At 35.3% G+C, this 25,079-nt stretch overlaps 1 long non-coding RNA gene across 1 annotated transcript; it reads right to left on the bottom strand.

Moving 5' to 3' along the window:
- Positions 1 to 560: 560 nt before the first annotated feature.
- LOC116421932 lies at positions 561 to 24,368 on the bottom strand. Its single transcript, XR_004232527.1, has 4 exons — positions 24,199 to 24,368; positions 9,219 to 9,305; positions 6,489 to 6,596; positions 561 to 3,065 (listed from the first exon to the last, which is right to left on the bottom strand). It is a non-coding gene; the product is annotated as an uncharacterized LOC116421932 (long non-coding RNA).
- Between the last annotated feature and the right edge of the window lie 711 nt (positions 24,369 to 25,079).

Genomic DNA, 25,079 nt, shown 5'->3' with positions numbered 1-25,079 from the left:
TCCTTGTTTCACTTTTGTTCTTTGCCTTTAGTGTCTGGCACGTAAGAAGAGCTTAAGAAAATATTTTCTGCTCAGGGCATGCTAAATAGTATTTATCCCTTTTGCTACCTTATAAATGCTTCCCTGAAACCTGCTCCCTGCTGCTCTAAATCCTTGACACGAATTATTACATGGGTGACATAAATCTCAAAAACTATTGGTATGGGGATTTCTCCTTTTGGGGGGGAGATCAGAGTCCCATCCTATATAATAAATGGAGTAGAATTAGTGAGAGGAGAGAAGTATCTAATTTCTTTAGTCTATCTGGGTCTCTCTGGATTCCTGCTTTGAGAGAAAAGAGGTAATACAGTTCATGTTGCTTAAAGGAGAAGTTGTAAAACTTTAATCATGTCTTCATTTCCAGCTTGCTACACTAGAGACTTTGGAGAATTTTCCCCTTGGGAGATAAAGTTACCTCACTCCCAAGGGAGAGCTCCTTAAATCTATATTGTCTGTTATAGATTCTCATATGAATACTGTCTGATTTTTGCTCAGCTATAGATTTGGATAGGGTTTGTTTGTTTTTTTTTTTTTTTTTTTTTTTTTTTGCTATCTGATATGTGTGTTCATTATGCAATTAGTATCTGGTGGGAAAGGAGTCAAGCCTTGGATAAAAAGCTTCAAACCTTCCTTTAGACAATAAGAAATGGTGATTAGGAGTATATCTTGAATTTTAACACTACATCCCCTAAACTAATAATATTCTAATTATATTTAAAAGGGCAAACAGATAAAATTCTAGCCCAGTACCTCCTCTCTCTGTCTCTGGCTCTGTCTCTGTCTCTCTTTCTCTCTTTCTCTCTGGCTGTCTCTGTCTATATCTAGGTGTGTATCCATTACTGAGTACTACTATGTTTAGTAAGTTCTATCTAGTTAAGATTTTACCCAATTTCAAGCATTTCTTCCACTATATCACACTATCTTTCAAGTATGAGATTGGGAAAAAAACATAAACAAAAGGGTTGGTAGAATGCCTTTGGAATAGAAATCCTTCTGAGTATCTTCATGCACATTCATCAATCATGCTAACTGTCTATTTATATTTTCCCTCTCCATCCAGAAGGGGTGGTCTGACCAAATCCATCACTTGGACAGAAACTTCAGATGAACAGTGAACTAATCTTAGAGTTGAACAGGAATAGAATAGGAAGGTGGGATCTAGTGGGGAAATTGTGTATCTCTGACACAAAATTCCATCCTTTAATACAAATAGTCTTCCAAAGATTCTAGATAGTTGGTAAATCATGAAAAACAATGATCCCTGAAAAATCAGCGACCCATGACTCAAAGGGCAATGGAGAGACATGTGGGGCACATAATTAAAGGACAACCTATTAACCATTAATGACTCATATGCAAAAAAAATCACCCTTAAAATATCATCCATGAAATTACAATAATGAAAATAATAATAGGATCTATTTTGCTTCTATTATGTTAGACTCTGCTATGTACTTTATTAATATTATCTTTTTTGTTCCTTTCAACAACTCAGAGATGTAAGCACTATTATTATTCCCATTTTACAGTAGAGGACACTGAGATAAACAAATTAAGGGGCTTGTCCAAGTATTTGAGGTCACCTTTGAATTCAGGCCCTGATTCCAGGCCCAGCAAGCACTCTGTCCACTGCACCATGCAGCTATCTCTGGAAAGGAAATTGGTCACTCATCTAACAATATTGAGGGATAACAAACAGCCAGCCAGAGAACTTCTTTGGCACCAATGGAGTGAATGCTCAAAGACCTAAAGGAAGGCCTACAAATCACTGAACTCTTCCAAAGAAGAGGATTTATAGGAGGGTAAGAGCAGAGCTTGGATGAACTGTGATCTGTATTACTGAAAGGAGTGTTCAAAATAATTAATTCATGAATGTACTAAAATAAGCCCAGCAGAAAAAAACATATTTATGAGTGTAAAGCTGGTATTAGCGTATCACACTAGGAAAGGATTGAATACATCTTAGGGGAATTCTTAAAGTAAAAACAGAGTGAACGGGACCTTGGAGAGCATCTCCAGAAGTCTCTAACCTGTAGTCTATAAATTTTTTTTATCTTGATTATTATATTTTGACACAATCTGTTTCCTTTGAAGTTCTGTGAATATTTTTTATATATTTAAAACATTGTTCTAAGAATGGGTTCTTCTATTTCACCACACTGGCAAAGGGAGCCAGGTCACCATGTAAACAGAAAGATAGATAATCCTCTGGCATGGAAAATGATGTTCCCAAGTTCACATGTGTGATAAATACTTAGCAAGTTTGTGACCAAATCTAAAGTATAGGCTCTTATATCTGGAAGGAATCTTAAAAATACCCTATTTCAGTCTCCTCATTTTAGAAAATCAGATGATTCAAAATCCAACATTCTATATTGTTTGTTCATGTTTCCCACTTCTAGGAAACCTGGGAAAATCTCTACATGATATCATAAAATATAGTGAGACTGACTCCCCAAATTGTAATTATGCCATTCACCATTCTATCAGAAAATGTTTTATTGATTTGATGAAAATGAAGCACAAATCTTTAAATTATTAATTATCATTAATTCCAAATGAGGATCAGTTTAAATTTCCAGTCACTTAACAGTATCCTATAGACACATTTCTCTGCCTGAAGCATACCTCCATAATTCTGCTGCTCTGCTATCATCTTGGCCAGCAATTTGTACTCTTTGGGGGTGACTATACAGCAACTTGCTACTACCAGTAAACAGCTTCAAATGTTGTTCTCCCAGCTGTTATAACCTTGATGTTGCTCTTCAGCTCCACAAAGCAACTATCATTCTACAATTAAACAAGACAAGCTCAAGTGTTGCCTATATAATCTTTGCCAATAAAGTAAAGTAAAAACCTTTGGAAGTTCTTCATAAGAAAAACGCAGCTCTCTCTTCAGTTCATCACAGCTCTAGTAATATAGGATCAGATGAGGGTCAGATGTCCTTTCGCATCTTTAGCCATCATTCCTGCCTTGGATTAGGGTCTATTTTTGAATTCGATTTCATAAATCTTGGTCACACACTCTAGATTCAAGAAGAATTAAAATTTGGGCTAGAATTGTTGAAATTGCCCAAGGTTATCAACAATCTTCTAATTATTAGCTTTATTACAAGTTGACTAAATCTTTCACATTTCATAAGACATGCATATTTCCTCAGGACCAAATCTAAGCCAGATGAAAAAGAGAGAAAGAGCCAGAGAAGATATCAACAAATACTTCCTAATCATATACATGCAAATAAAAAATCTTTTTTTAAAGTTATTGAGACTGCCTTGTAAGAAGTCTAGAAACCTGGATTCTAGTACTGTCACTAATTATAACTCTAAGAAGGTCATTGTCATCTCTCTGGTACTCAGTTTCTTCATCTATAAATTTTAAGATACTAAAAAATTACAATATAGATATTGCCTGAATAGAGGCAGATTATCCAGCTTGGATAATTTCAGGAAAAAAAAAAACTTGAAATGTGTGCCAAATTAAATAACATTTGAAAAGTCCAAGGAAAAACCATATGAGCTAGATACAACTGTTATTCATTTTTTAAAAAAAGAGGGAGCTGAGTCTCTGAGAAGACAAATGACTAGTCAATGGTCATACAACTAAAAACTGCCATAAATGGAATTTAAGTTCATCTTCCTGCTACCAAGTCCAGTATCCCACGCCACACTGTCAGAGTAGGAGAAATAAAATGACATATTTCTCAAGAAACACTTTAAACTCTGCAGAAACTTTTTTTCTATCTTCTCCACAAGCAAATTGCTAGGGTCTGAAAAACTCTAGATAGTATTAAGCCTTTTGCCATAGGAATTAATCTACCCTGATAATGGCTGGCTTACCCCTTCAGGCCAGGCTAGCTTGTACCTATAAACTACTGCTCCTTGTTCTGTTTTGAGCACGATAAAATTAATATACTGCTGATAGCTTTATACTTTTCATTTACATTGCCGACGCTGCAGTTACATTCCACTGACTTCCCAAAATTGGATATTAATGATTTACTCTCTAAAATTTGTAGGGGCCCATAAAGCGTGGCGGCAGAAATGGCTCTGAAATCAAAGATCTCTCCCAGCCATTTCTGTGGGGCAGTGATGCTGATTTATGGGTGGTAGCCACTTCCAGCCTCTTCCTGTGGTGCTTTGACTATGAAGGATGAGTAAGGGGACCTAGCCCAAACATCTCAGGTGCCTCCTGACAGCGTGATGATCAATAATACAGAGACAAGTCCTACAAGGGGCCAATCTTTGAGAACTAAGCCATTATGTGCATGCACAAATCCAAAAGGCTTTTTCTAGGCAGTTATAGCATAGATGCCTATCATATAAGGCTCAATAATGAATATTTACTTATTCAGGAACAAGGTGTGAAAGTTCAGGTTCATAAGGACACATAGGGAAGTTCAAAACTCATCTTACATATTTGCTAGGACATAGGATAATTGTAGACAAATCACTTGATCTTTCTAAGTCTCGGTTTTCTTATCTTCAAAATGGAGCTAGTAATTACTTCCCTGGGTTATTAAAAGGATCAAATGAGATAATGTTTGTAAAGCATTTTTCAAACCAAAAAGATAAGAATAAATGTCCTTTGTTCTTGGACACAGATCATGAACAGGGCTATCACAATTGTTCTTCAAATGGGTGAACCTCTTTACATTCATTCTTGATTCTTTTGCTGTCTGAAGATTCCTAGAGGCAGGAATCTTTCCCAAAGGAAAAGCCCTAACCTAATTGGACTTGGTTCCCACTAAGGTGATGTATGGTTCCCTTAAAGCTTTTATGGAAGGTGCAGTTGACAAAAGAAGCCTTAAAAGAAGCCAAAATAATCTGCCTAGTTTCAGTCCTCTGATGACTTTAAACACCTCCCTGGCTTCCCAGAGCTCTGCATGGCAACCCCTTCTTATTACTAAATGACACTTTTCCTTGTCCTTCCTTCTAACTTTTCCTCCAGCATGGAATAAGAAAGCCTGAACCTAGATGGCCCAACATCTTTGTTGCTGCAAGCCAAATTTTCTCCCATGACTCTCAACTTTGCGCTTCTCTTCTCAGTTCCATTTTTTCCAATAAACCTCCTAATTCCCACCCTGAAAATCATTTTTCCTTAAATATATATCATACAAAAGGGCTCTGCAGGGACAACTCACATTCCTGTGGTCACCCATTATTTACTGACCAGGAAGTCAGTTGCCCACTTAGTTGCTAGATATGTAACCTTGACCAAGTTATTTAATCTGTTTGCCTCTGTTTCCTCAATTGTAAAATGGGAATGATAATAGCACCTACCTCCCACAATTACTTGAAGATCAAGTGAGATATTTGTAATTTGCTTAGCATAGTACTTGACATGTAAATGTTAGTTACTACCACCTTCATCATCATCATCATTTACTTACCATGGCAAAGTAAAAGCAGAGGACTCAACTAAAGTTTTTATGGTCCTGTGGTCCTATTCTAAAAGAAGACTTTTAGCTTCTTGTTCTGTAACTTTTGAAGTTTGTACATATCAATCAATTATCCTATTATTTAGACACAGACTCACCAATTTCGTTCTTTAATTCTCTTCTAAGAGTAATAATGATTAGAATTACTTATAAAGCACTAAAAGTTTTAAAAAGCGATATATTTATACACATCTAGATGTATAATCTCATTGACATTTTAAAACAACTCTGTAACTTAGATGCTATTGTTATTACCCCTTTACAGATTAAAAAAACTGAGGCTAAGAATAGTTAAGTGAAATGCCAAGGAAAACATAACTGGTGCTTGTTATAGGATTTGAACTCAGGTCTTCTTAACTCCATACTATTAATTATACCATCTAATTGAACCTAACTGCAAAACTAAGCTCATGGGGAAAAAAAGATTGTAAGGTTATTCTGTTCAATTGATTTTGCTTTAGATATTCTCCTTAGGAAAACTTCCCTCTGGGAATCTGAAGTACTTTTTACACTCTAGCCAAAATACTGAGCCAGATGTCTCTTTGTAATAAACAGTTAAAACCTCTAATTTCTTCAAAAGCCAATTTAGTTTGTACAAAGCCAACCTGTGCAAATAGTGCCACACAGATTTATGTCTAACTCTCCTACCAATCAATTAATCAAAGTTCACATTTTCATGGCATTTTAAGGCTTAACACTTTCTTAACAACAACCTAAAAAGTAGGTAACAAATATTATAATCCCCATTTTACATATCATAGATTTACAACAGATAGGGACTTTTGAGTTCACCTAATCCAAACCTTCTCTTTCACAGATAAAGAAATTGAGATTTAGAATGTTTAAACAATTTCTTCAATATCATTTAAGCACAATTAAAATTCTACCCCTGATTCTCTAAGATAGTGCATTATTATGGAGAGGGCATCAGACTGAGTCAGGAAGACTTGAGCCCAAGTGCTGCCTCCAACATTTAACTAGCTCTATATAGTCAATTAGTCAACTTACTTAAACTCTCAGGCTCAGTTTCTTCATCTGTACAATAAGGAGACTAGAATCTCAAAGGGTTCCTTCCATCTCTAAACCAACTCCAACAAGTATATCTTCAGTACTTTGCTTGATTTGGGAGAGATATAAAGGAAATAGAAAAGAAGTCTCTGGTCATAGTCTAGTTGAAGAGACAAGTCATACTCTTATTTTTTTAAAAGTACATAATCCTCTGATAGAAATCCAAAATTATCCAAAAGACTACAGCAGTATGGGCTGGAACAGTCAGCAAGGGCTTCGTGGAAGAATTGGGACTTGAACTGGGGTCTTAAAGAATGAAGTAGGGTTAAGATATAGAGGAACTAAAAAGAATACTGCAAGTGAGGGAAGTAACAGTGAGAGGAGAGAAGTAGAAATTACCAATCTGCATATCATAAATCTGCATATCAGCCTAATTTTAAAGAGAAAGAACCCAGTGAGTAGCGGGTCACAAGCCTATGCCTAAAAGCTTAACTGTTTCAGATGTAGAAACCTAAATAACTGGTTTTGTCAGCGGTTCAGCTGACCATCCAAAAAGCTGAAATAATCAAAATCTGAGAAGAGCCATGTGTCAGCATCTGTAATAATAACCATAGCAGCTTAATTATTCTCTTTGTTCAAAGGAAGTTTTGTTGAATAGTTAGGGGGGAATTTGGAAAGCATATCTAGAAACAATTGAAAAAAAAAAGGGCACCAAAAACATTTTAAAGTGATACAAAGTAAAGAATAAAAATAAATAGTCGTGGGAAATGTTCATTGTTATCTTGTTTTACCCTCATAACAACTCTATTGAGTATAATTATGTCCATTTCATGGATGAGAAAACTGACTTTTCCAGTCCCAGAGTTGGTAAATGACAAGTCAGAATTCAAGTTCAAGTCTACTGATTCTAGTTGAAATGTTCTTTTCACTTCACCACAACTGCTTCTTTGCAATATCCCAGAGTACGATTATTCCCAAATTAATGAAATTGAATCACTTGATTCTATGACTCAAGATGCATAGTCTTAAAGTGTCCCATTTTCAAGTTGCTAATAAGTACATGAACAACCTAGAACAGGGGATAGAGTTGGATTCAGGAAGGTCTGAGTTCAAATCCTATCTCTGGTATTGATTAGCTATATAATTATAGGCATGTGACTTAACCTTTCTAAACCTCAATTTTCTCATCTATATAATGGCAGTAACAATGCATATAAGTATTTATTTCATAGGGTTGTTGTGAACCCAAGTGAGATAATCTATTTAAAGTATTTTGTAAATTTGAAAATGACAAATGTCAATTGTTATTATTATCATTATGTAATAAATAGATTTGTGGTCAAAATAGGAAGCAGTGCAACAAGCACTAGAGTTGGAGTTAAAAGACCTAGATGTGTTTCATGAAATTTTGCCAGTGAACTAGAATCTGAGGGCATCCCAGGAAAAGGAACTTGGTGGGAAGTCCTATAACTCATATAGATTTTTTAACAGAAAAGAAGTTAAATCTTTGGGGGGAACTCAGGCAGAAAGCTGCATGAAGTCATGCTCAGAAAGGATGATCATGGTGTCTTCAGCCTTATGGCCCCAAAGTTTCAAAAAACTGTGACCAAGATGGCCAAGATGACTTTTTTTCAGTCAAAAACAGTAGATGAATATATCAATCTTCAGTTAAAAGCAAAACTAACCATGGCTTCCAGACAGTAAATTTGTTTCAGGGAACTAATCAAGAGAAATATTATTTGTCAGGTATGAGGGAAAAATTCTAGAAACTATGATCATTTTAATATCCAAGATGTTGAAGATGGAAGAATGAAGACCTAAAGGCCAGTAGAGGAAACCTTGGAAACCAGATAGGGAAAGGTCTTTATTATACAGACAGTTTGGATCAAGGATCAATAGTAATTAAGACTTAGAGTAATGAAAATAACTGAGATTCTTATTGGATAGCATAAAGCTTTGGGAAAATACATGAATTCTACGTGAGGGGAAGGAGAGGATAAGATAACATTCAATAAGGAGTAACTGAAAGTCTTACACTTGGGTAAAAGGAAAAAAATTCTCAATATAATATGGGGTAAGTGTAATTAGATAACAGTTACTCTGAAAGGGTCTGGGGTTTAGTAAACTACATAAGAAGGGAGTCAGCAGCACAATATAATAGTCCAAAAAGAGTTAATATGATTTGGGCAAACATTAAGAGAGGTATAACTTTTGGGAGAGACATATGATAGTCCCACAGCACTCTGCTTCTTTCAGATCCAATATAAACTATTGAATTAAGTTCTGGGCACTCTGGTTTAGGAAATTAAAGCGATAAACTGAAAAATATCTAAAGGAGGACAATCAGGATAATGAAAGGCCTTAAGACAATGACTTATTAGAATCAGTTAAAGGAATTGGGCATGTTTACCCTGAAGAAAAGAAGAGTTAGAAGAGGGAGTAAATGAGAGCTACAATTGGGTATTAGAAGGCCTGTCACATCAAAGAGATATTAGCCTTGTTCTGTTTAGTCACAGAGGGAAGAATCAGGAACAATGGGTATAAATTACAAAGAAATAAATTTAAGAAAAATGTCAGGGAAAACTTCCTAACAAATTAAAGCTGTCCAAAAGTAAAACTGGCTATGTCAAAAGGCAGGGGGCTACTTTCCCTAGGGGTTTTCAAGCAGAAGCTGGATAATCACCTGTTGGGTATGCTACAACGGTTATTCCTTTCATGAATGTATTATACCTGTATGAAACTGAGGTCCTTCCAACCTTTCAAATTCTATGGTTCCATGATATTGCCGACACAAGCCTTCAAGTTAGACATCCAGATCTATAATTGGAAAGCAAATCTCAGAGGGGCTAAGGTATTGAGCAACCAAATTGAATCTACCTAAAGCTTCTACCAACACAACTCACTCAGTTAACTTCTAAATAATATTTAGAAGAAAAATAAGAAATTTTAGGGATTATTCATGATATACTCTCATGGAAGAGAAAAATTAATGGTTAAATTCATGTTTCATAGAATCATAGGAAATGGTTAGGAAGGGACTTAAAGATCATTTCATACAAACCTCTTGTATTTTAAAGATGAGAAAGCTGAAACCCAGAGAAAGTAAATGGGCATTTTTTTAAACTTTTAATCCTTCTATGTTTATTTTTTGTGATTTGTAGTTTAAAAAAAAATTGTAAAACTCATCCCTAAGGATGACTTGTATGCTAATTGTAAGGACCATAGACAAAAATAAATAATATTGCTATATCCTTTTGCAGGTGAAGTTGGGGGAAAAACAGTTGCAGTTGGAGAAGTAATGGAAACTAGAACAAGTAAAAGAAAACAATAAACTGATTCCTAGGGCCTGTTGGTGGGAAAAAAATGATGACTACCAAGTATGCAAACAGCCAGTAGTGCCTTCCTCTTTAAAGGGATACAATACATAATCTTCTTATTTCACAGAATTTGTCAGAGAATTGATTGAATAGTTTATGTGAAAATTCTTAGCAAACTCTGAAGTCCTATAAAAGTATAAAAGCCATATTGATGAGTGTCAAAAGGACATATATATAACTGCACCCCCAATACCAACCAAATTCCATTTTTGGTTGCTGACCTAAGTCAGCAATAGTCTGAGAATTTTTCTGAGAGAGAATTCATCTTAATTTCCCCAGGAATTTCTACCCAGTGTCCAGCTGGGCTCATTCTAGGTAAAATATAGCTCTTTGAAATCCTTTTCAGTTCTGTTTGTTCAGTTCTGTTCATAAATGTTCATTTTAATTTTAAGACAAAGTGAGAGGAAATCATTTAATATACCACTCCAAAAATTCTGATTACCTCTCATTCCCTGGAAAACTTCAAGGAAATAAGAGATGTCCATATGTCATGAAAGATTTAAATGGATCATTCTAAGAGATGTAGAAGAGATTAAATTATTTTTCTAGTCATGATATTTGCTTGGTTGCCTATCCCTTTGTTCCTCTGACCTACATGACTGAATCCACTTAAATTTATACCTATTGGCTCAACCCATCCCAGACCAGGTAGCAAATCCTATCTCTTGTTTTACATTCTACATTTTTCCTGCAACTTCTTCCATTAATACAGATCCTCAATTCATCTCTAACTCATAGCCTTAGAGATGCTAGACTGAGAGGTTATGACTTGAATATGGTCACATAAATGGTAGGTGACAGATCTTTGTGACTTGAAGATTAGTACTACTGTTATTATCTCTTAAATTCTGACCTATTTTGACATGCTGGTGATATGATTATATACAATAGACTATCAGTCATTATCCATCAATTGTGGTCATCATTTTAACTAGTATTCACTTGAATTCTTTGTCTAGCAGGCTTTTGATAGCCAAGGAAGGTAACAAAAGACTACAAATAGTACCAATTGAGAAAAATGTGAAAAGATATAAAGAGGAAAACTAGGATAGTCACAACTAAACCAGTTCATCCTAAGGTATTTACAAATAAAACTGAATGATAATAAAATGTTATAATTTCACACAAAATGTAAAAGATTTAGCTGGAAAAGGAAATGAGTTTTGTACAACAGATAGGACAATTGCTGCACTGTTTTCCATGAAATGTTAAAAAATTTAAATGAAGTCCTCCAAAACACTGAGTAGATCTCCCTCAAAGGGACATTGAAGCTCATCTGGTTCAATTTTCTCATTTTAAAGATGAAAAAATTGAGGCACAAAAAGACAAAATAACTTGTCCAAAGTCACATGGGCTTTTTCCACTCCCCACATCTATTAGTGCCTTTCTCTTAAATTATCTTCATTTTACCATATAGGTTTCTTATGTGGAAATAGGAGGTAAATATACATACATTTATTATACATCCATACACAAACACATGAAGTTTTCTTCCTCATTAGAAGATAAATTGCTTGAAAACAAGGACTATTTTGCTTTATATTCCCAGAACTTAACATAGTTTCTGTACAGTAAATGCTCCCTGATAGATGGGTTCTCTGTCTTCAAGTCACAGCTCTTTGAACCATACACTACCTCTGCTTCATTGAGGTCACATATCTATCAATATGAGTATATTTTATAACATATTGTTGATTTATTGTGTCAGTTTTTATAAAGCTAACCCCAAGAGTGATAGAATATCCCTCTCACCCTAGTCAGCATTCTCCAAATCTCTGCTCTAAGTAAGAAAAGTGACAAGTGAGAGAGCATGGATGGAACTGCACAACCCATCCGTGTTCACAACTAGAAAAAGGAGTCAGGATACACAACCTACAAATAGTAAGTCAAAAGTCACACATTCCCATAATGAAGGGCAATGTATTGTATTCAAAATGCGTGCCTTCTTTCTATAAACATTTGATGAGCAATTTTAAGAAGCTACAAAATAAACTAACAATCTATTGTACAGTATGCATGCCTTAAAAATTCCTCAGATTTCACAAGCTGTACCTAAAGGTCTCAAGAGAAACATTATAGTTTGTCAGCTAAGCATTTTTAAAATGAGCTAAATACATATTTACATAATAAACCATTATGGTTTTGGCAGCTTTGTAGGCAAATAAGATTTCGAATAATTGATCAAATGCCTATTTACCAGAAAAGAAACTGTTGTCTCTTCACTGAACCATTGACTTGGAAAGAACCTTCCAAGGTTATTTAGTATATCTCTTCATCTCTAGGTAAGACTTTTTAAAGTCCCTCTTGGAAATTTTCAAAACATTCAACTAGGAAAAGCAGGAAAAATTCAGTGGCATATGAGCTAAGTCTTAAAGGAAACTAAGGATTCAGGGATGGTGGTGCAGAAGGAGGAATTACAAGTATAGGGGACAGTTAGCATAAAAGCACAGAGGTGGTAGTTGGAGTATCATTTGTAAAGAACAGGCAGGCTAATGGTAAGGAAACAGTAAAAGAAAACTGGAAAGACAGGATGGGGCCGTGACCCAAAATATCAAACAAAAGAGTTTATATTTGATCCTAGTGATGATAGAGAATTAGAGTGGGGGGGTGAAGGGATTGGAAGAGTGACACAGTCAGACATATACCTTATAAATATCATTTGTGGGCAGCTAGATGGTGCAATGGATAGAACACTGGCCCTGAATTCAAGATGACTTGACTTCAAATCCATCCTCAGATACTTAACACAATAACTCTGTAACCTTCAACTGTGGGAAAGAGAGAGAGAGGGAGAGACAGAGACAGAAACAGAGAGACACAGAGAGAGAGAGACAGAGAGACAGAGACAGAGAGACACAGAGAGAGAGAGAGAGAGAGAGAGAGAGAGAGAGAGAGAGAGAGAGAGAGAGAGAGAGAGAGAGAGAGATTGGATATCTATGTAGAATATATATTAAAGTGGGGAAAGATGAGGCAGGGAGTCTAATTAGAAAATCATTGCAATCCAGGTTTAAGATGATAAGGGACTGAACTACAGTGATGGCTGTGTGAGTGAAAATAAGGGGACATATCATGGCAGTAGAAATGACAAGATCTGAATTTCATTCTTTAGCTCATACACACAGTTTATTCAGTTCCCCCTTATTGCTAGTGCCCTTCTCTCTGGAAATGGCTTTGCACATATGTTGTATTCAGTTAGATGAGAATTTTTATCTAATAGAATGTAAGGATCTTGAGGTAAGGACATCTTTAATTTTTGTCTTTATATCATCAGCCTCTGGCCCAATGCCTGACACATAAGGACCACTTAATAAATGCTTGTAAAATTAATGAAAGAAGGGGTCTACACTTGTCCTACTCATGGCCAGCCTCTGTATTCTTGGCAACTCCTGGTCAGCAACTTCAGGAGAGAAGTTTTCTGTGAAAGATATCACTCAATAATCAAGGCCAATTTTTCCCTTTTCAGATTTAGACTGCTCTCAGGGAACTAAGAGAACAGTCTGTGAAGAGTTAGAAATACTCAACTACTTTTACTTATAGCTGTCATGGAGGAAAATTGCTACTGTAGGTTGATGTATTTTTCGAAGGGAATGAACTGTCTTGGGAAGAGAAGAAGAGGGCAAAAAAAGAGAGCAGGGTGATTACCTGTGTGGCTCTAGTGCAGGCTTCATTAACTAACACTGTTCTCTGTTCTGCCAATTGTGAGTAAATCTCAGCTGGACATTGATTCATGTCTATCTGAAATGAATTCTAACTACACCTTTGAAAAGTCACAAATATCTATATTTTCGGCAATTGTATTTCTGCAACAATATCCAACCAAATCTACTCTCTGGAGGTTTGAAGTCAGAGGAGGTGGGTTTTGAGTTCCAGCTCTCATCATTTCTCCCGATCTCCCAATCAAAGAATCATAATAATGTGACCTCAGTAGAACTAGTCCAACTTATATCAGCTTTCTATCTTCAAGATGAAAATGCTAGACAAGATCAGAAGCATTTAATTTTTTAATGGACCCTTGGGATGGTCTGCTGAAGCCAATGAACCCTGCCTCAAGATAATGTTTTAAAATATAGAAAATAGAATAAAATATAGTTATCCATTTTTCTGGAGACAATGAGAATTAAGGACTTGTCCAGAGTCAAACTGCTTGTAAATATCTAAGGCCAAATCTGAACTCAGGTCCTCCTGACTCCAAGGAGTCAGTGATCTGTCCACTGTACCACCTAGCTAACCATATAAAATGTTTTCCAGAATCCAAGCTACAAACCCCTCTACCAGATGATCCATAAGTACCCTTCCAGATCTAAAGTTATAAGCTTGCATTCTATGGCCTTCTTTCATATATCTTGCCTCTCCCCCAAAAAAATTCCAAGTTTCTAACTTGTGAACTTCTTATATAAATGAAAACCAAGTTATTTAGCTCAAACCTATAGGTAGAAATATGGAAAGAAATAAAGTTACCAATATTTGGATACCTTATTCTATAACCCCATTATACATCTGGTTTGATCCAGATGGTAGTTGTATTCATGAACTAAGTATTCCCCACAGGTTTGATAAGTAAACTCTAGTAATGAGTCTAGTTCTTAGAATGAAGTGACCCCAGTCAAAAGCATCCTCATGTTTTCAATCTAATGGCTATTCTCTCCAACCAAGGCTTCCAGCACTTCAAAATCTCACATTGACTAAATGATAGGGCTCCCTCAATAGAAACTGGATATGTATGAATGGAACAAATCTTCTGTGAATTTCAATTCAGCAAACATTAAGTCCTACTATTTTCAAGGCTGCTGGGGATCAAAGAGATAACCAATATAGTCCCTGTCCTCAAGGAGCTTCACAGTATAGTAGGAAAGGATAAGACATATATCATGAAAGATAATAGATTATAAAGAAAGAAAAATCAAAATAAAGTACTGCAAATCAGTATGGAAGGAAGGATCATTTTCAAGTAAAGAATATCAGCAGGTAGTGCATGAATAAAATGGCACCTGGGCTGGACCTTTAAAGAAAGTAAATATTTCAACAAGCAAATTGAAGAGAATACATTCTAGACATGGCAAAAAGAAAGAAAAAGGATGCTGAGATAAAAAAGGGCAACATGAAATTAGGAAATAATTTAACTAATACTTTGAGTATGTGAAGTGTAATAGAATGAAATAAGACTAGAAAAACAGATTCTTATCCATTCAGAAGGCCTAAAACACAAGGCTAAGTTGTTGACATTTTATCATTGATACTGGGGGGGTCACTAGTTTGGGGGCATAGGAGTGACAGTGAGAACTATTTTTTAGTAAATTAATTTCTTAGCTGTGTGAGGGCTAAATTAGAAAGAGGCAAGATCAAAGGCAAAAATAAGGACAGGGGTAGTTTTACAATAGTCTAATTGAGAGGTAATAATTATTTAAAGGGTGTCTTAGCAGATTGATTATAGAGGAAAGGATGGATACGAGAAGGATTAGGAAGGTCAAATCAATGGAATCTGAAAACTGATTAAATATAGAGGGTAAGGAGATAGAAGGAGAACCAGGAGGAAAAAAAGCTTCATGAAAGTTAAGAGAAAATGTACTATCTAGGAATGGGCAATAGGATTTTATCCCAAAATAGACAAAATAAATCCTGAATAAACATTAAGGAGGATGAGGATTAAGAAGAGGCCACTGAAGATGATAATTAAGTAATTGCCTTGGATAAAGAAGCTTTGTAGGAATAGAATTCAATCCAAATGTAGCTATTATTTTGACTTTCTCCTCTCTGTCATCCATACACTGAGGAGACAGGATAGACTAGCTACATGTCCATGAATTGAATGTCTCTCCAAAGTACAGGACTCTGCTTATTCCATCGTAAAGGGAATGTTCCAACAATTGCTAATGTTTCTATCTTTCCCTCAAAAAGGAATAAGGAGACTCAGTTCTTTATATAGGGAACCCAAAAGAGGCCTTTTAAGGAGTTCATACCCATTAGGAAACTTCCACTTAGGCCAATAAGAAGGCTAAAGGCATCCCCTGAATATCTGTAAGTTTCTTGCAGTTCTTACCCACAAAATAGATTTGAGATTCTGATTATAACTTTACCTCCTGTTGTGTTCAGAAATGAAGAGTGTTTTATTCTTATGGCTGATTTGTTTCTCCATCTCTAATTAGCTCCTTGCTCAACTATTCATGCATGTAGTGCTGGGTCCCTGATTACTAAGCAAAGGCAGCTGGCTCCCAGGAAAGTAAGGAGCAGGGGTAGTTTAGAAAGCATCTGTGATTGAATTGGAAAAACTCAGACTGACCAGTTCTATTCCTATAAAGGAAATATACATTCAACCTCCCTGATACACCACCTCCCTCTTATCCAAATTAGGAAATTGTGCTTCAGACATTTTTAGCTACTTAAGGACCTATACCAGAAGAGAGAAATAATATGTTATGTAAAAATACTTTGTTCTAGAGAATCATAAGCTGGGAAAGAATATGCAGCCTCTCACAGGGCAAATAAATATAATGTATTTTAATGGTGACTAAATAGTGAAAGGAAAGTGGTTGATTCTAACACAGGAATCTTTTTGTTATAAAATACAAGTTTCTCAGTAAAGAATTATCATTCTCCTTTTCCCTCTATTTAACGTATAATTTAATTTCTCTCTCAGAAAACATGGTCTAGTGCTAAGCTCTTTAGTCAAGAGCTCATAACCACAGGCCAACTCCCATCATGCTCTTTCTCTCAGTGTGCAGGTAGCTACTAATTCCTCTAGTTTTCCATCAATAGCTGATAATATGCCCCACACACACACACACACACACACACACACACACACACACTCGAACTCCCTACTACTTCAAGACTTTGATGAAATTAGAAGTTTGTTCTTCTGGTGAAGAGGTCCTGATCTAGTATAAATGGAAAAGTAATAAGTGAAAGAAAGTGAAAGAAGAAAGAGACTAAAATTTAGTCTCAACACCACTACTAACAAGCTCTAAAACCTTTAACAAATCATATGACACACATAGACCTCGATTTGTTCATCTTTAAAATGACAATAAAATCTACATTACCTATCTTGCAAGATTATTGTGAAAATCAAGTAATTGATGAGAAATCTCTTTTCTAAAAAGTTATTGACTTCTTTTGTCTCTATATTATTTTCATTTCTAAATATATCCATTTATCTTCCCATGACATCCCCTAACCAAAGAGCCATCCCTAGTAATACACACACACACACACACACACACACACACACACACACGCACAAATTCAGTTTAGAAAACCAACACATGAACTAAATCTGAAAATACATACACCCATAAATGGACCAAAAAATGGAGGGAAGTACATTATTTTACCTGCCTCCTCTGCCAAACCAACCCATTAAAGTTAACTAGTTAACAGCCATTATAGTGTTTACTTTCATTATTTTTTTTAAATAGGGAATGCACTTTTGAAGGCACAAAGAATTACTTAAATATAAAATAGTTTCCCCATTGTGTTTTGTCTCTGTTGTACAGAAAGGTAGCATGTCATAATGGAAATACTATACGACTAAGAGTCGAAAGACCTAGGCTTGGGAGTATGACCCATCACTTACTATGCTCCTGAACAAAGTCATTTAATCACATCTCTGAGCCTCAGTTCCTTATCTACAAAACAAACCATGCTATTTGCTCTGGCTATCTCATGAAGCTGCTTACAGAATAAACATATTCAAGCATTCTACAACTAAGTAATTTTTATAGAGAACAAAAGATCACCACCTTCTATAAAGTGATATGCTGAGAACATATATATTTCTTTCCACAGAGTAGTGTACTCCCTATTCACTATAGAATTTTTATAAGTATAAAGATATAAATGCATACATTTACATCTATAATTAGTTTTATATCTTGCCCTTTCTCTCAATTTTGCTAAACTAACACCTGAAAAGGAAATTAACTCCTTCTATTAATTCTGAGGCTATTGCTGAATAGAGATACCAAATTAGATGTTGATAATCTGGACAAACAAAAGAGGAAAAAGCTTTCATTCTCTCTAGGTAATATTTCTGGATCTATTCTCCTTAATATTTTTATAAAACCAGGTATTTTGGCTTTTGGAAAGTAAAACTAAATCCATTGTTTAGTCACTACCAAAAGGTCTTTTTTCCTTTGCTTATGCCAAACCCAGACAAAAGAAGAAGTAAGAAATGAAGAGCAAGAACCAGTGAAAAAGAAATAAAGACCTGATTTAATTAATAGTGATATCTCTGTGATTGTAAGACAGAAAAAGCAAAAAAAAAGAAGAAGAAGAAGAAGGAAGAAGAAGAAGAAGAAGAAGAAGAAGAAGAAGAAGAAGAAGAAGAAGAAGAAGAAGAAGAAAAAGAAGAAGAAGAAGAAGAAGAAGAAGAAGAAGAAGAAGAAGAAGAAGAAGAAGAAGAAGAAGAAGAAGAAGAAAAGAGTAGAGACAAAAAAAATTCATGTCAAAATAGAAAGGATGTTCAGGGACTTTCCAGGTGTTCACTAACTGAGAATACTGAATAACTCTTCTTCCCCTTAACTTATGGAACTGATTCCTGAATAGGTCAGGCCCCTTCTTTCCTGTTTTAGCAAGACACCCAGATGACATGGTAGAGATGGCATTTAAAGGCAGAAAGGTCAGAAAGAAAAGCCTCATAAAAAGATTATAAAATATCATGAATCATGACCTTCTTTCCCAACTTGGTTAGGATTCATAATTTCCCATGGCTCCAAAGGATGTACTAAAGGCTGATTTGATTGTAAGCTCTCTGAATACAGAGATTATATTCTCTCATTAGTGAAAATTTAACTCTACTCAAAGAGAGAGAAAAAAACTAAGGTTCAAGTGGTGAATTTAAATCTTACTGGACATTAGGGATATCACTTCTTTTCTCTGAGTTAATTTCCCCATCTGTGAAATAAAAAGAGCATCATTTTCTTTATGCAAACTGGTTCAGGAACTTGCTGAAGAAAAATATATTTTAAGTCTTAAAGAACTATTAGCGTGAATTTATTACTATTATTATTATTCTGAAGCTCATTCAATAAATTCTTGTCTTCCATTCACAACTGATCAGATCACCACCTTCAGGCTTATGCAGTTATTCTCTCCCATCAACCTTCACCATTAGTTGCTTGTTAATGATAATTGGCCCTGCTATCTATAATTATGGGATTATTTACTTTCTCAGGGTCATCAATCCTCTAAAGTTTCAGACTTTTACTTGTTGTCAGCTTGCAAGGATTTGTATTATTGACATCCAGAGAAGCCTGAATTTTTAGACAGAGAGAGAATGTGTTATTTTCCCATGAGAATATAAACTTATTGTTAGCAGGGATTATTTCATTATTTTGATTTGTATTCCTACTGTCTATCTAGTACAGTGCCTGGTAGTAGTATTTACATAGAAGATAGTTAAATACTTAAGAGTTTGATGCTATGCCTTCTAGTTGTGCTGGCAACTGGCAATTTTCAGTTTGCCCTGTGTCTCTATCCAAGGTATTGGAAGCTAGAATAGTTTTAATCACTTGAAATAAGGGGCATTTCTTTTTCTTCTCTTTAATTCTGTTTTAGTATCTAACATGATGCTCTGAACATTAATAGACACTTAAATATTTGCAAAATTGATGACTAAATTATGACCTATTTGCCTTTTGATTCTCTGTGTATAGTCAATTAATGGAGATGAATAATAAGTGCCTACTATGTGTTAGGTATGGTGCTATATGTAAACTTGTATTTCAGTGTTTCAATCTTACAGCACATATATACTTATATATATTCAGTGAGAATACAAAACTACTTTCTCCTCAATTTGTTAATGATATAAGAACAGACACCAGAATCTAACTTGTTTCAAAAAGCTTTTGCCTTAGGATGTGAATATCTAGATTAATTCTTATTGTGACTCTGATATTGCAATATACTTTACTTCCCAACTGACTAATCTCAAAGCTATTTCAAAGTAGTTGAATTTTGTGTTTTCTCATGACACTGCAGCTAATATTAAATGCTGTTAAAGTATAGGACTGTGCCTAATGTGTAACCTATAGTACTCCCTTTTCCACATCATGATTCAGGTTAGTGAACATCAGCAGCAGCTTTCATCACCTCTTCTTGATTTTCTTGGTAAAGGCAAGCTATGCTCTCTCTGTCTCTCTGAGTGTGTCTCTGTCTCTGTCTCTGTCTCTGTCTTTCTGTCTCTCTCCTTTTGACCTTCCCTTCATCTCTTTTTACATACAAACACACATAAACACATATATGTATGTGTATATACACATAAATAGATATGTATATTTGCTTTTATATATTGCTTTCTATGTGCCAAGCACTGTACTTAGTGATTTAAAATTATCTCATTGCGCCCTCACAACCACCCTGAAAGGTAGGAATTATTATTTTCCCCATTTTTATAGGAGAGGAAACTGAGGAAGAGGTTAAGTGACTTTCCCAGGTAAATATCAGAGGCTGGAATTGAATCTAGGCTTTCTGACTCCAGGTTCAGCATTCTTTCCCTTGAACCAGCTTGCTGCCCCTTTACATGTACATATATATCATAAATATAAAGTTAATAGTCACTAAGTACCTAAATGCAAGTTAGTGTGAGAGAAAGTATACTAGTAATTGTGGAGGAAGCAGGAAAAGCAATTTGGAGTTATATATAATGGAATTTGTGTAGGAGAAAATGTGAACTTCAGTATTACTACTTAAATAGTGGTCAAATTATGGATGTTTTATGATAGTTTCAATTATCTTTGGAAAATAATTTCAGTCCAGGTAAACCTCCAAAGTACACGAATTATGTGGCTGCATTGTTGGTGTCCCCTTACTACTGTTTTCAGAGATTAACTTTCCAATTCCAGATTCAAATTAGCTATACAAGTCAAATCATATAACAAGAGCATGCAGCAAAGCCCAAGCAAGATCATACAGGATCCTCCAGCTATGACTGTAATCCAAAAGATTTAAAAGCTACCAAAAGGAACAATAAAGAACCTTAGTTCTTTACCTGCCATCAAATAATTGTGAGGTGCAATGTAGTAATCAAAAAAGAGTGTGCCATATTTACATTTCTTCAGTGTCAAGTTATAACTGTTTGGGCCTAAAGTATAAGTCGATGTCCTGACTTGAAAAGGTGAAAGTAATGTTGGACCTGAATTCAAAATATTGACTCTACCACAATGTACTTTTGTAATCTTGGGCATGATACTTTCTTAACTATAAAATGAAGTGGTTGGACTACATGATTTCTAATCTCCCTTCCAGTTCTAGATGTATTATACTATGATCTTTGTGAATGCCTCTATTCTCTAGAATGTCAATAAGAATGAAGAGTTCTTTGAAAGAATAGGAAAAATGTTTCTAAGGGAAAACTAATCTTGGAACTTGTAACCTTTGTCATAAAATTAGAAAGTAGAAAAATGAAACATATAAAAAAGGGGAGAACTATTAAACATTTGACCATGTATAACAGGTACAAGAATCTTCTCATAGAGGGTAAAGCCAGACTTTCTAAGTAGAATGAAGATTCCTATACATCAAAGAATATAAAGTGGGCACATCGGTATCCCAGAAAAGAAGCCATTCCATACTGCTCACAAGAAGAAACAAGCAGGGATAGCTGATGAGTTCTTACTGAAGAATGAAGCAATCATATGTTGACTCTACCTGAGAAATCTAAAGATTTTATATTTCCCTGGAGCATGATGCATCATAAATATAATGAAGAGTCTTTTGAATTTGCCAAATATAACAACCAAAATCCACTTCTATTGGCTCACAGGGAGAAAATCATGCTAGCAGAAAAATTCTAAATGACCTTGCCAAGGGTTATGAAACCCTTATAAAGAAACTGAAGCCATCAGGAAAACAGTTGACCTTTTTGTCATTACTACTAGTTAACAGTAAGGATTTTAGAGAAGAAAGAAAAATTTGGGAAGTGAACTTCAAATTAATGATAGTATCTGAAAGTGAGATCTGAATTTCGGGCCATTAATTAAAATATAGGAATCATGGGTCTTGACAAATCTTCTGGACATACGCCAAGGAGATCAAAAGTAAGAAGGCCCCTATATTTAACAAAATATTTATAGCAGCACTCCTTATAATGATAAAGAATCATAATCAAATGTGATGCCTATTGATTGGGAAATGATTAAATGAGTTGAGGTCAACGAATATAACAGAAAGAAAAAATGAATATCATAATTATGGAGAAGCATAGTAAAAAAAGGTATGAGACAAAGTAACGCAGAAAAATAATAATGCATTCATTCTAATGGTCTTTTCTGCCTTTATTCTTCTCAACCTATATACTGAACATAACACTACTGATAGACTCTCCTCCTGGATACTTTCATATAGCCTCTCCTTGTTCTGATCCTAGCGGTCTAACCATTTATTCATCTCCATAGCTGTCTCATCATACATATCATATGTCCTACCTGTGGCTATTCCCCAATGTTCTATTCTAGGCCCTTCTTTTCTCTCTCTATACTTAGTATCTCTTAGTATCTTAATTAGTCTCCATTGTTATAAAATATCACCTAAAAGCAGATGACTCATATTGATATTTTTAGTATCTAAACTGAGCTTCAGTACCATATCACAAATTGTCTGATGGACCCTTCAAACTGGATCCCCCAAAGTTATCTCCCACAAAATCAAAACTCAATTCTTTACCTTATCTACAAGATATCTTCTCTTTTTCCAACTTTTACTACTTCGTTTGAAATCATCCTTTCAGTCTCCCAGATTCTTAACTTTAGCATTAACTTCAATTCCTCACATTATCGCCCTATCAATATAATTAGTCACATTTGACTACTTCCCTCCACCTTCACAAGCACCCTCTACTTCAGACCCTCATCAATTTTTTTTCTGCATTGTTGTTACAGCCTCCTGATAGATCCCTCTGCCTTCACTCTCTCACACCCTATTCCATTTACATACACACTGCTACCAAAGTGATTTTCCTAAGGAACAGGTCTATGTTACTTGAATACTCCTTCAACTTCAGTGGCTTCCTCCTGCCATTGGGATACAGACTCATAAATATTACTTCCTTTCCCACATGCAAAGTAAAAGAACTTTCTAGGTCTGGTCTTCTCTCTGTCCTTTTTACAACAATCCATTTACCATCTCACTGCTTTTGGATTAGCCATTTCTATTCCTAGATCTCTCTTTACCACCATCTCCAGAATTCTCTTCCTTTAAGGCACAAGTAAAGCCTTTCCTAATTCCATCTCCACAATTGCTGGTGCCCTCCTCCAAAAAATACCTTTCATTTATTTTGTATTTAAATATATTTATTCTCTTTATATGTATTCTGTATATGCTTAAATGCATACTTATTGTCATCTCAATTAAATTAAAAAATTTTTTGCTAGCAGAATTATTTCGAATCATTGCATTGCACAATGTCAGGCATTTAATAATTTTTGTTGATTGAGTGTTCACAGTAATAAAATTTAAAGAATCGTAGATCAGAGAGCCTCAACAATCCCCTCCAACTCTGAAATTCTGTGAAATATGTTATTTAAGTTTCTTCCAACCTGAGCTTCCAGCCCCTTAGCTCCACTCTATTATAAGCAAGGAACTGAACAAAGCAACTGCAGTTCACAGTTGATAAGATCAAGGTTAGAAGGGATGCAGCTCAAGTCTATCTTTGAGAAATCTTCACCAGCCTCCCTATATCTACACTGGATCGACATAGCAGGAGATGGTTAATGACCATTCTACACAGTACAACAGCTGTCATTATTCACTGACCATTAGACCTATTATAACTAGCAAGAAATATGAAGCATCCTGTCCTTCTTTCCCTCCCTCCCTTCTTCAAATGAAAGGCTAAGAGATGCATCAGATATACACAAAAGGCCAGACTTCTGGCTGTCATATTCCTCTCCTGTGTAATAGAAAGGCCACCTTACTCCACTGGCCTAGTAATCAGCCCCAGGGCTGGAGGCTAGCAAATGGTCTTTTGTCTTTTTCTCTCTTGAATTATCTATCCACTGACAAGAGAAAAGCAAAAACTACTCTAAGCATTGCTGTGACTTGGAGAGCAGGGGACAGAAATGTGTTTATTTTGGGTTTTTTGGTTGTTGGGATTTTTTTGTGTTTTTACCTATGACACTTGATTGCCATAACAATTTAGTCCTGATTCAGAGATAGACAATGTGAAGAGGCAATCAGTAATATAATATAATCCATATAAAATGCAGATATTCTGAAATAAAAATCATACTGTTTTTATCAAGGTAGATGAGGTTAAAGAAAATGATGGCTGTTTGCCAATAGCCAAGGTAAAAGATATAGAAGGGTTAGTCACCATTTATCTTTCTATTACTCACCTAGCTGCTGTCTGGCCCCTCTCTGCTAATCTGTTTCTCTTCTATCTTCCTCTGTCCTACTGTTTGGACTCACAGGGATCTCAGTTTCCCAACAATGTTCTTCCAGCCCTATAGGGAGTTAACCAGCAATAAAAAGAAACTGCAAAATCTGTCTTTTTTCAACTTGATCAACAGTATCAAAAAAAAAATGAAATTTGATAAGGAAAGGAAATCCTAATCAGGGGTCCTCAAACTTTTTAAATAGGGGGCCAGTTCACTGTCCCTCAGACTATTGGAGAGACAGACTATAGTAAAAACAAAAACTTTTTGTGGGCCTTTAAATAAAGAAACCTCAAAGCCCTGGGTGAGGGGGATAATCATCCTCCATTGCCTCATCTGGCCCGCAGGTCATAGTTTGAGGACCCCTATTAAATGTAAATACTACTGTTCACTAAATAATAATAAAAACTCATGGAGTCCATTTTTATATATTTCATCATCAATAAAAATGCTCCCTTATATGCTTTCTCCTAACAAAATATTTCTTATGAATATGTTAAGGTTGTACGAGATTTCTTAATAAATGGAACCATGGGGATAGCTTTGTGCAGTGAGCCTCTATCAATTTCAAGCAAAAGAAAATATAAGAAGACATATGCTTGACAAAGGTGTTCAACACTGTCATGAAAGATATCCCAGAGTACAGGTAGAAAAGATATTCTGTAAAGATGATAAGGTCTTCTAGACACTCTTGATTGCAAAAGAAGTCAAATTGATTTTTATCAAATCCTATAGGAATTTCAGAAGATTCATAACAATCTAAAAATCTCCAGAGGTGTAAGCTCCCCCCAACCCTAAATACAGACCCCTTGAAAGTCATCCCAGTTCAAAGCATGTTTTTG

The sequence above is a fragment of the Sarcophilus harrisii genome, chromosome 2 (genome assembly GCF_902635505.1).
Source record: "Sarcophilus harrisii chromosome 2, mSarHar1.11, whole genome shotgun sequence".
In the NCBI taxonomy this organism is placed as follows: domain Eukaryota; kingdom Metazoa; phylum Chordata; class Mammalia; order Dasyuromorphia; family Dasyuridae; genus Sarcophilus; species Sarcophilus harrisii.
The sequence above is the reverse complement of the archived record's forward strand: the minus strand, read 5'-3'. Positions and strand labels throughout refer to the sequence as shown.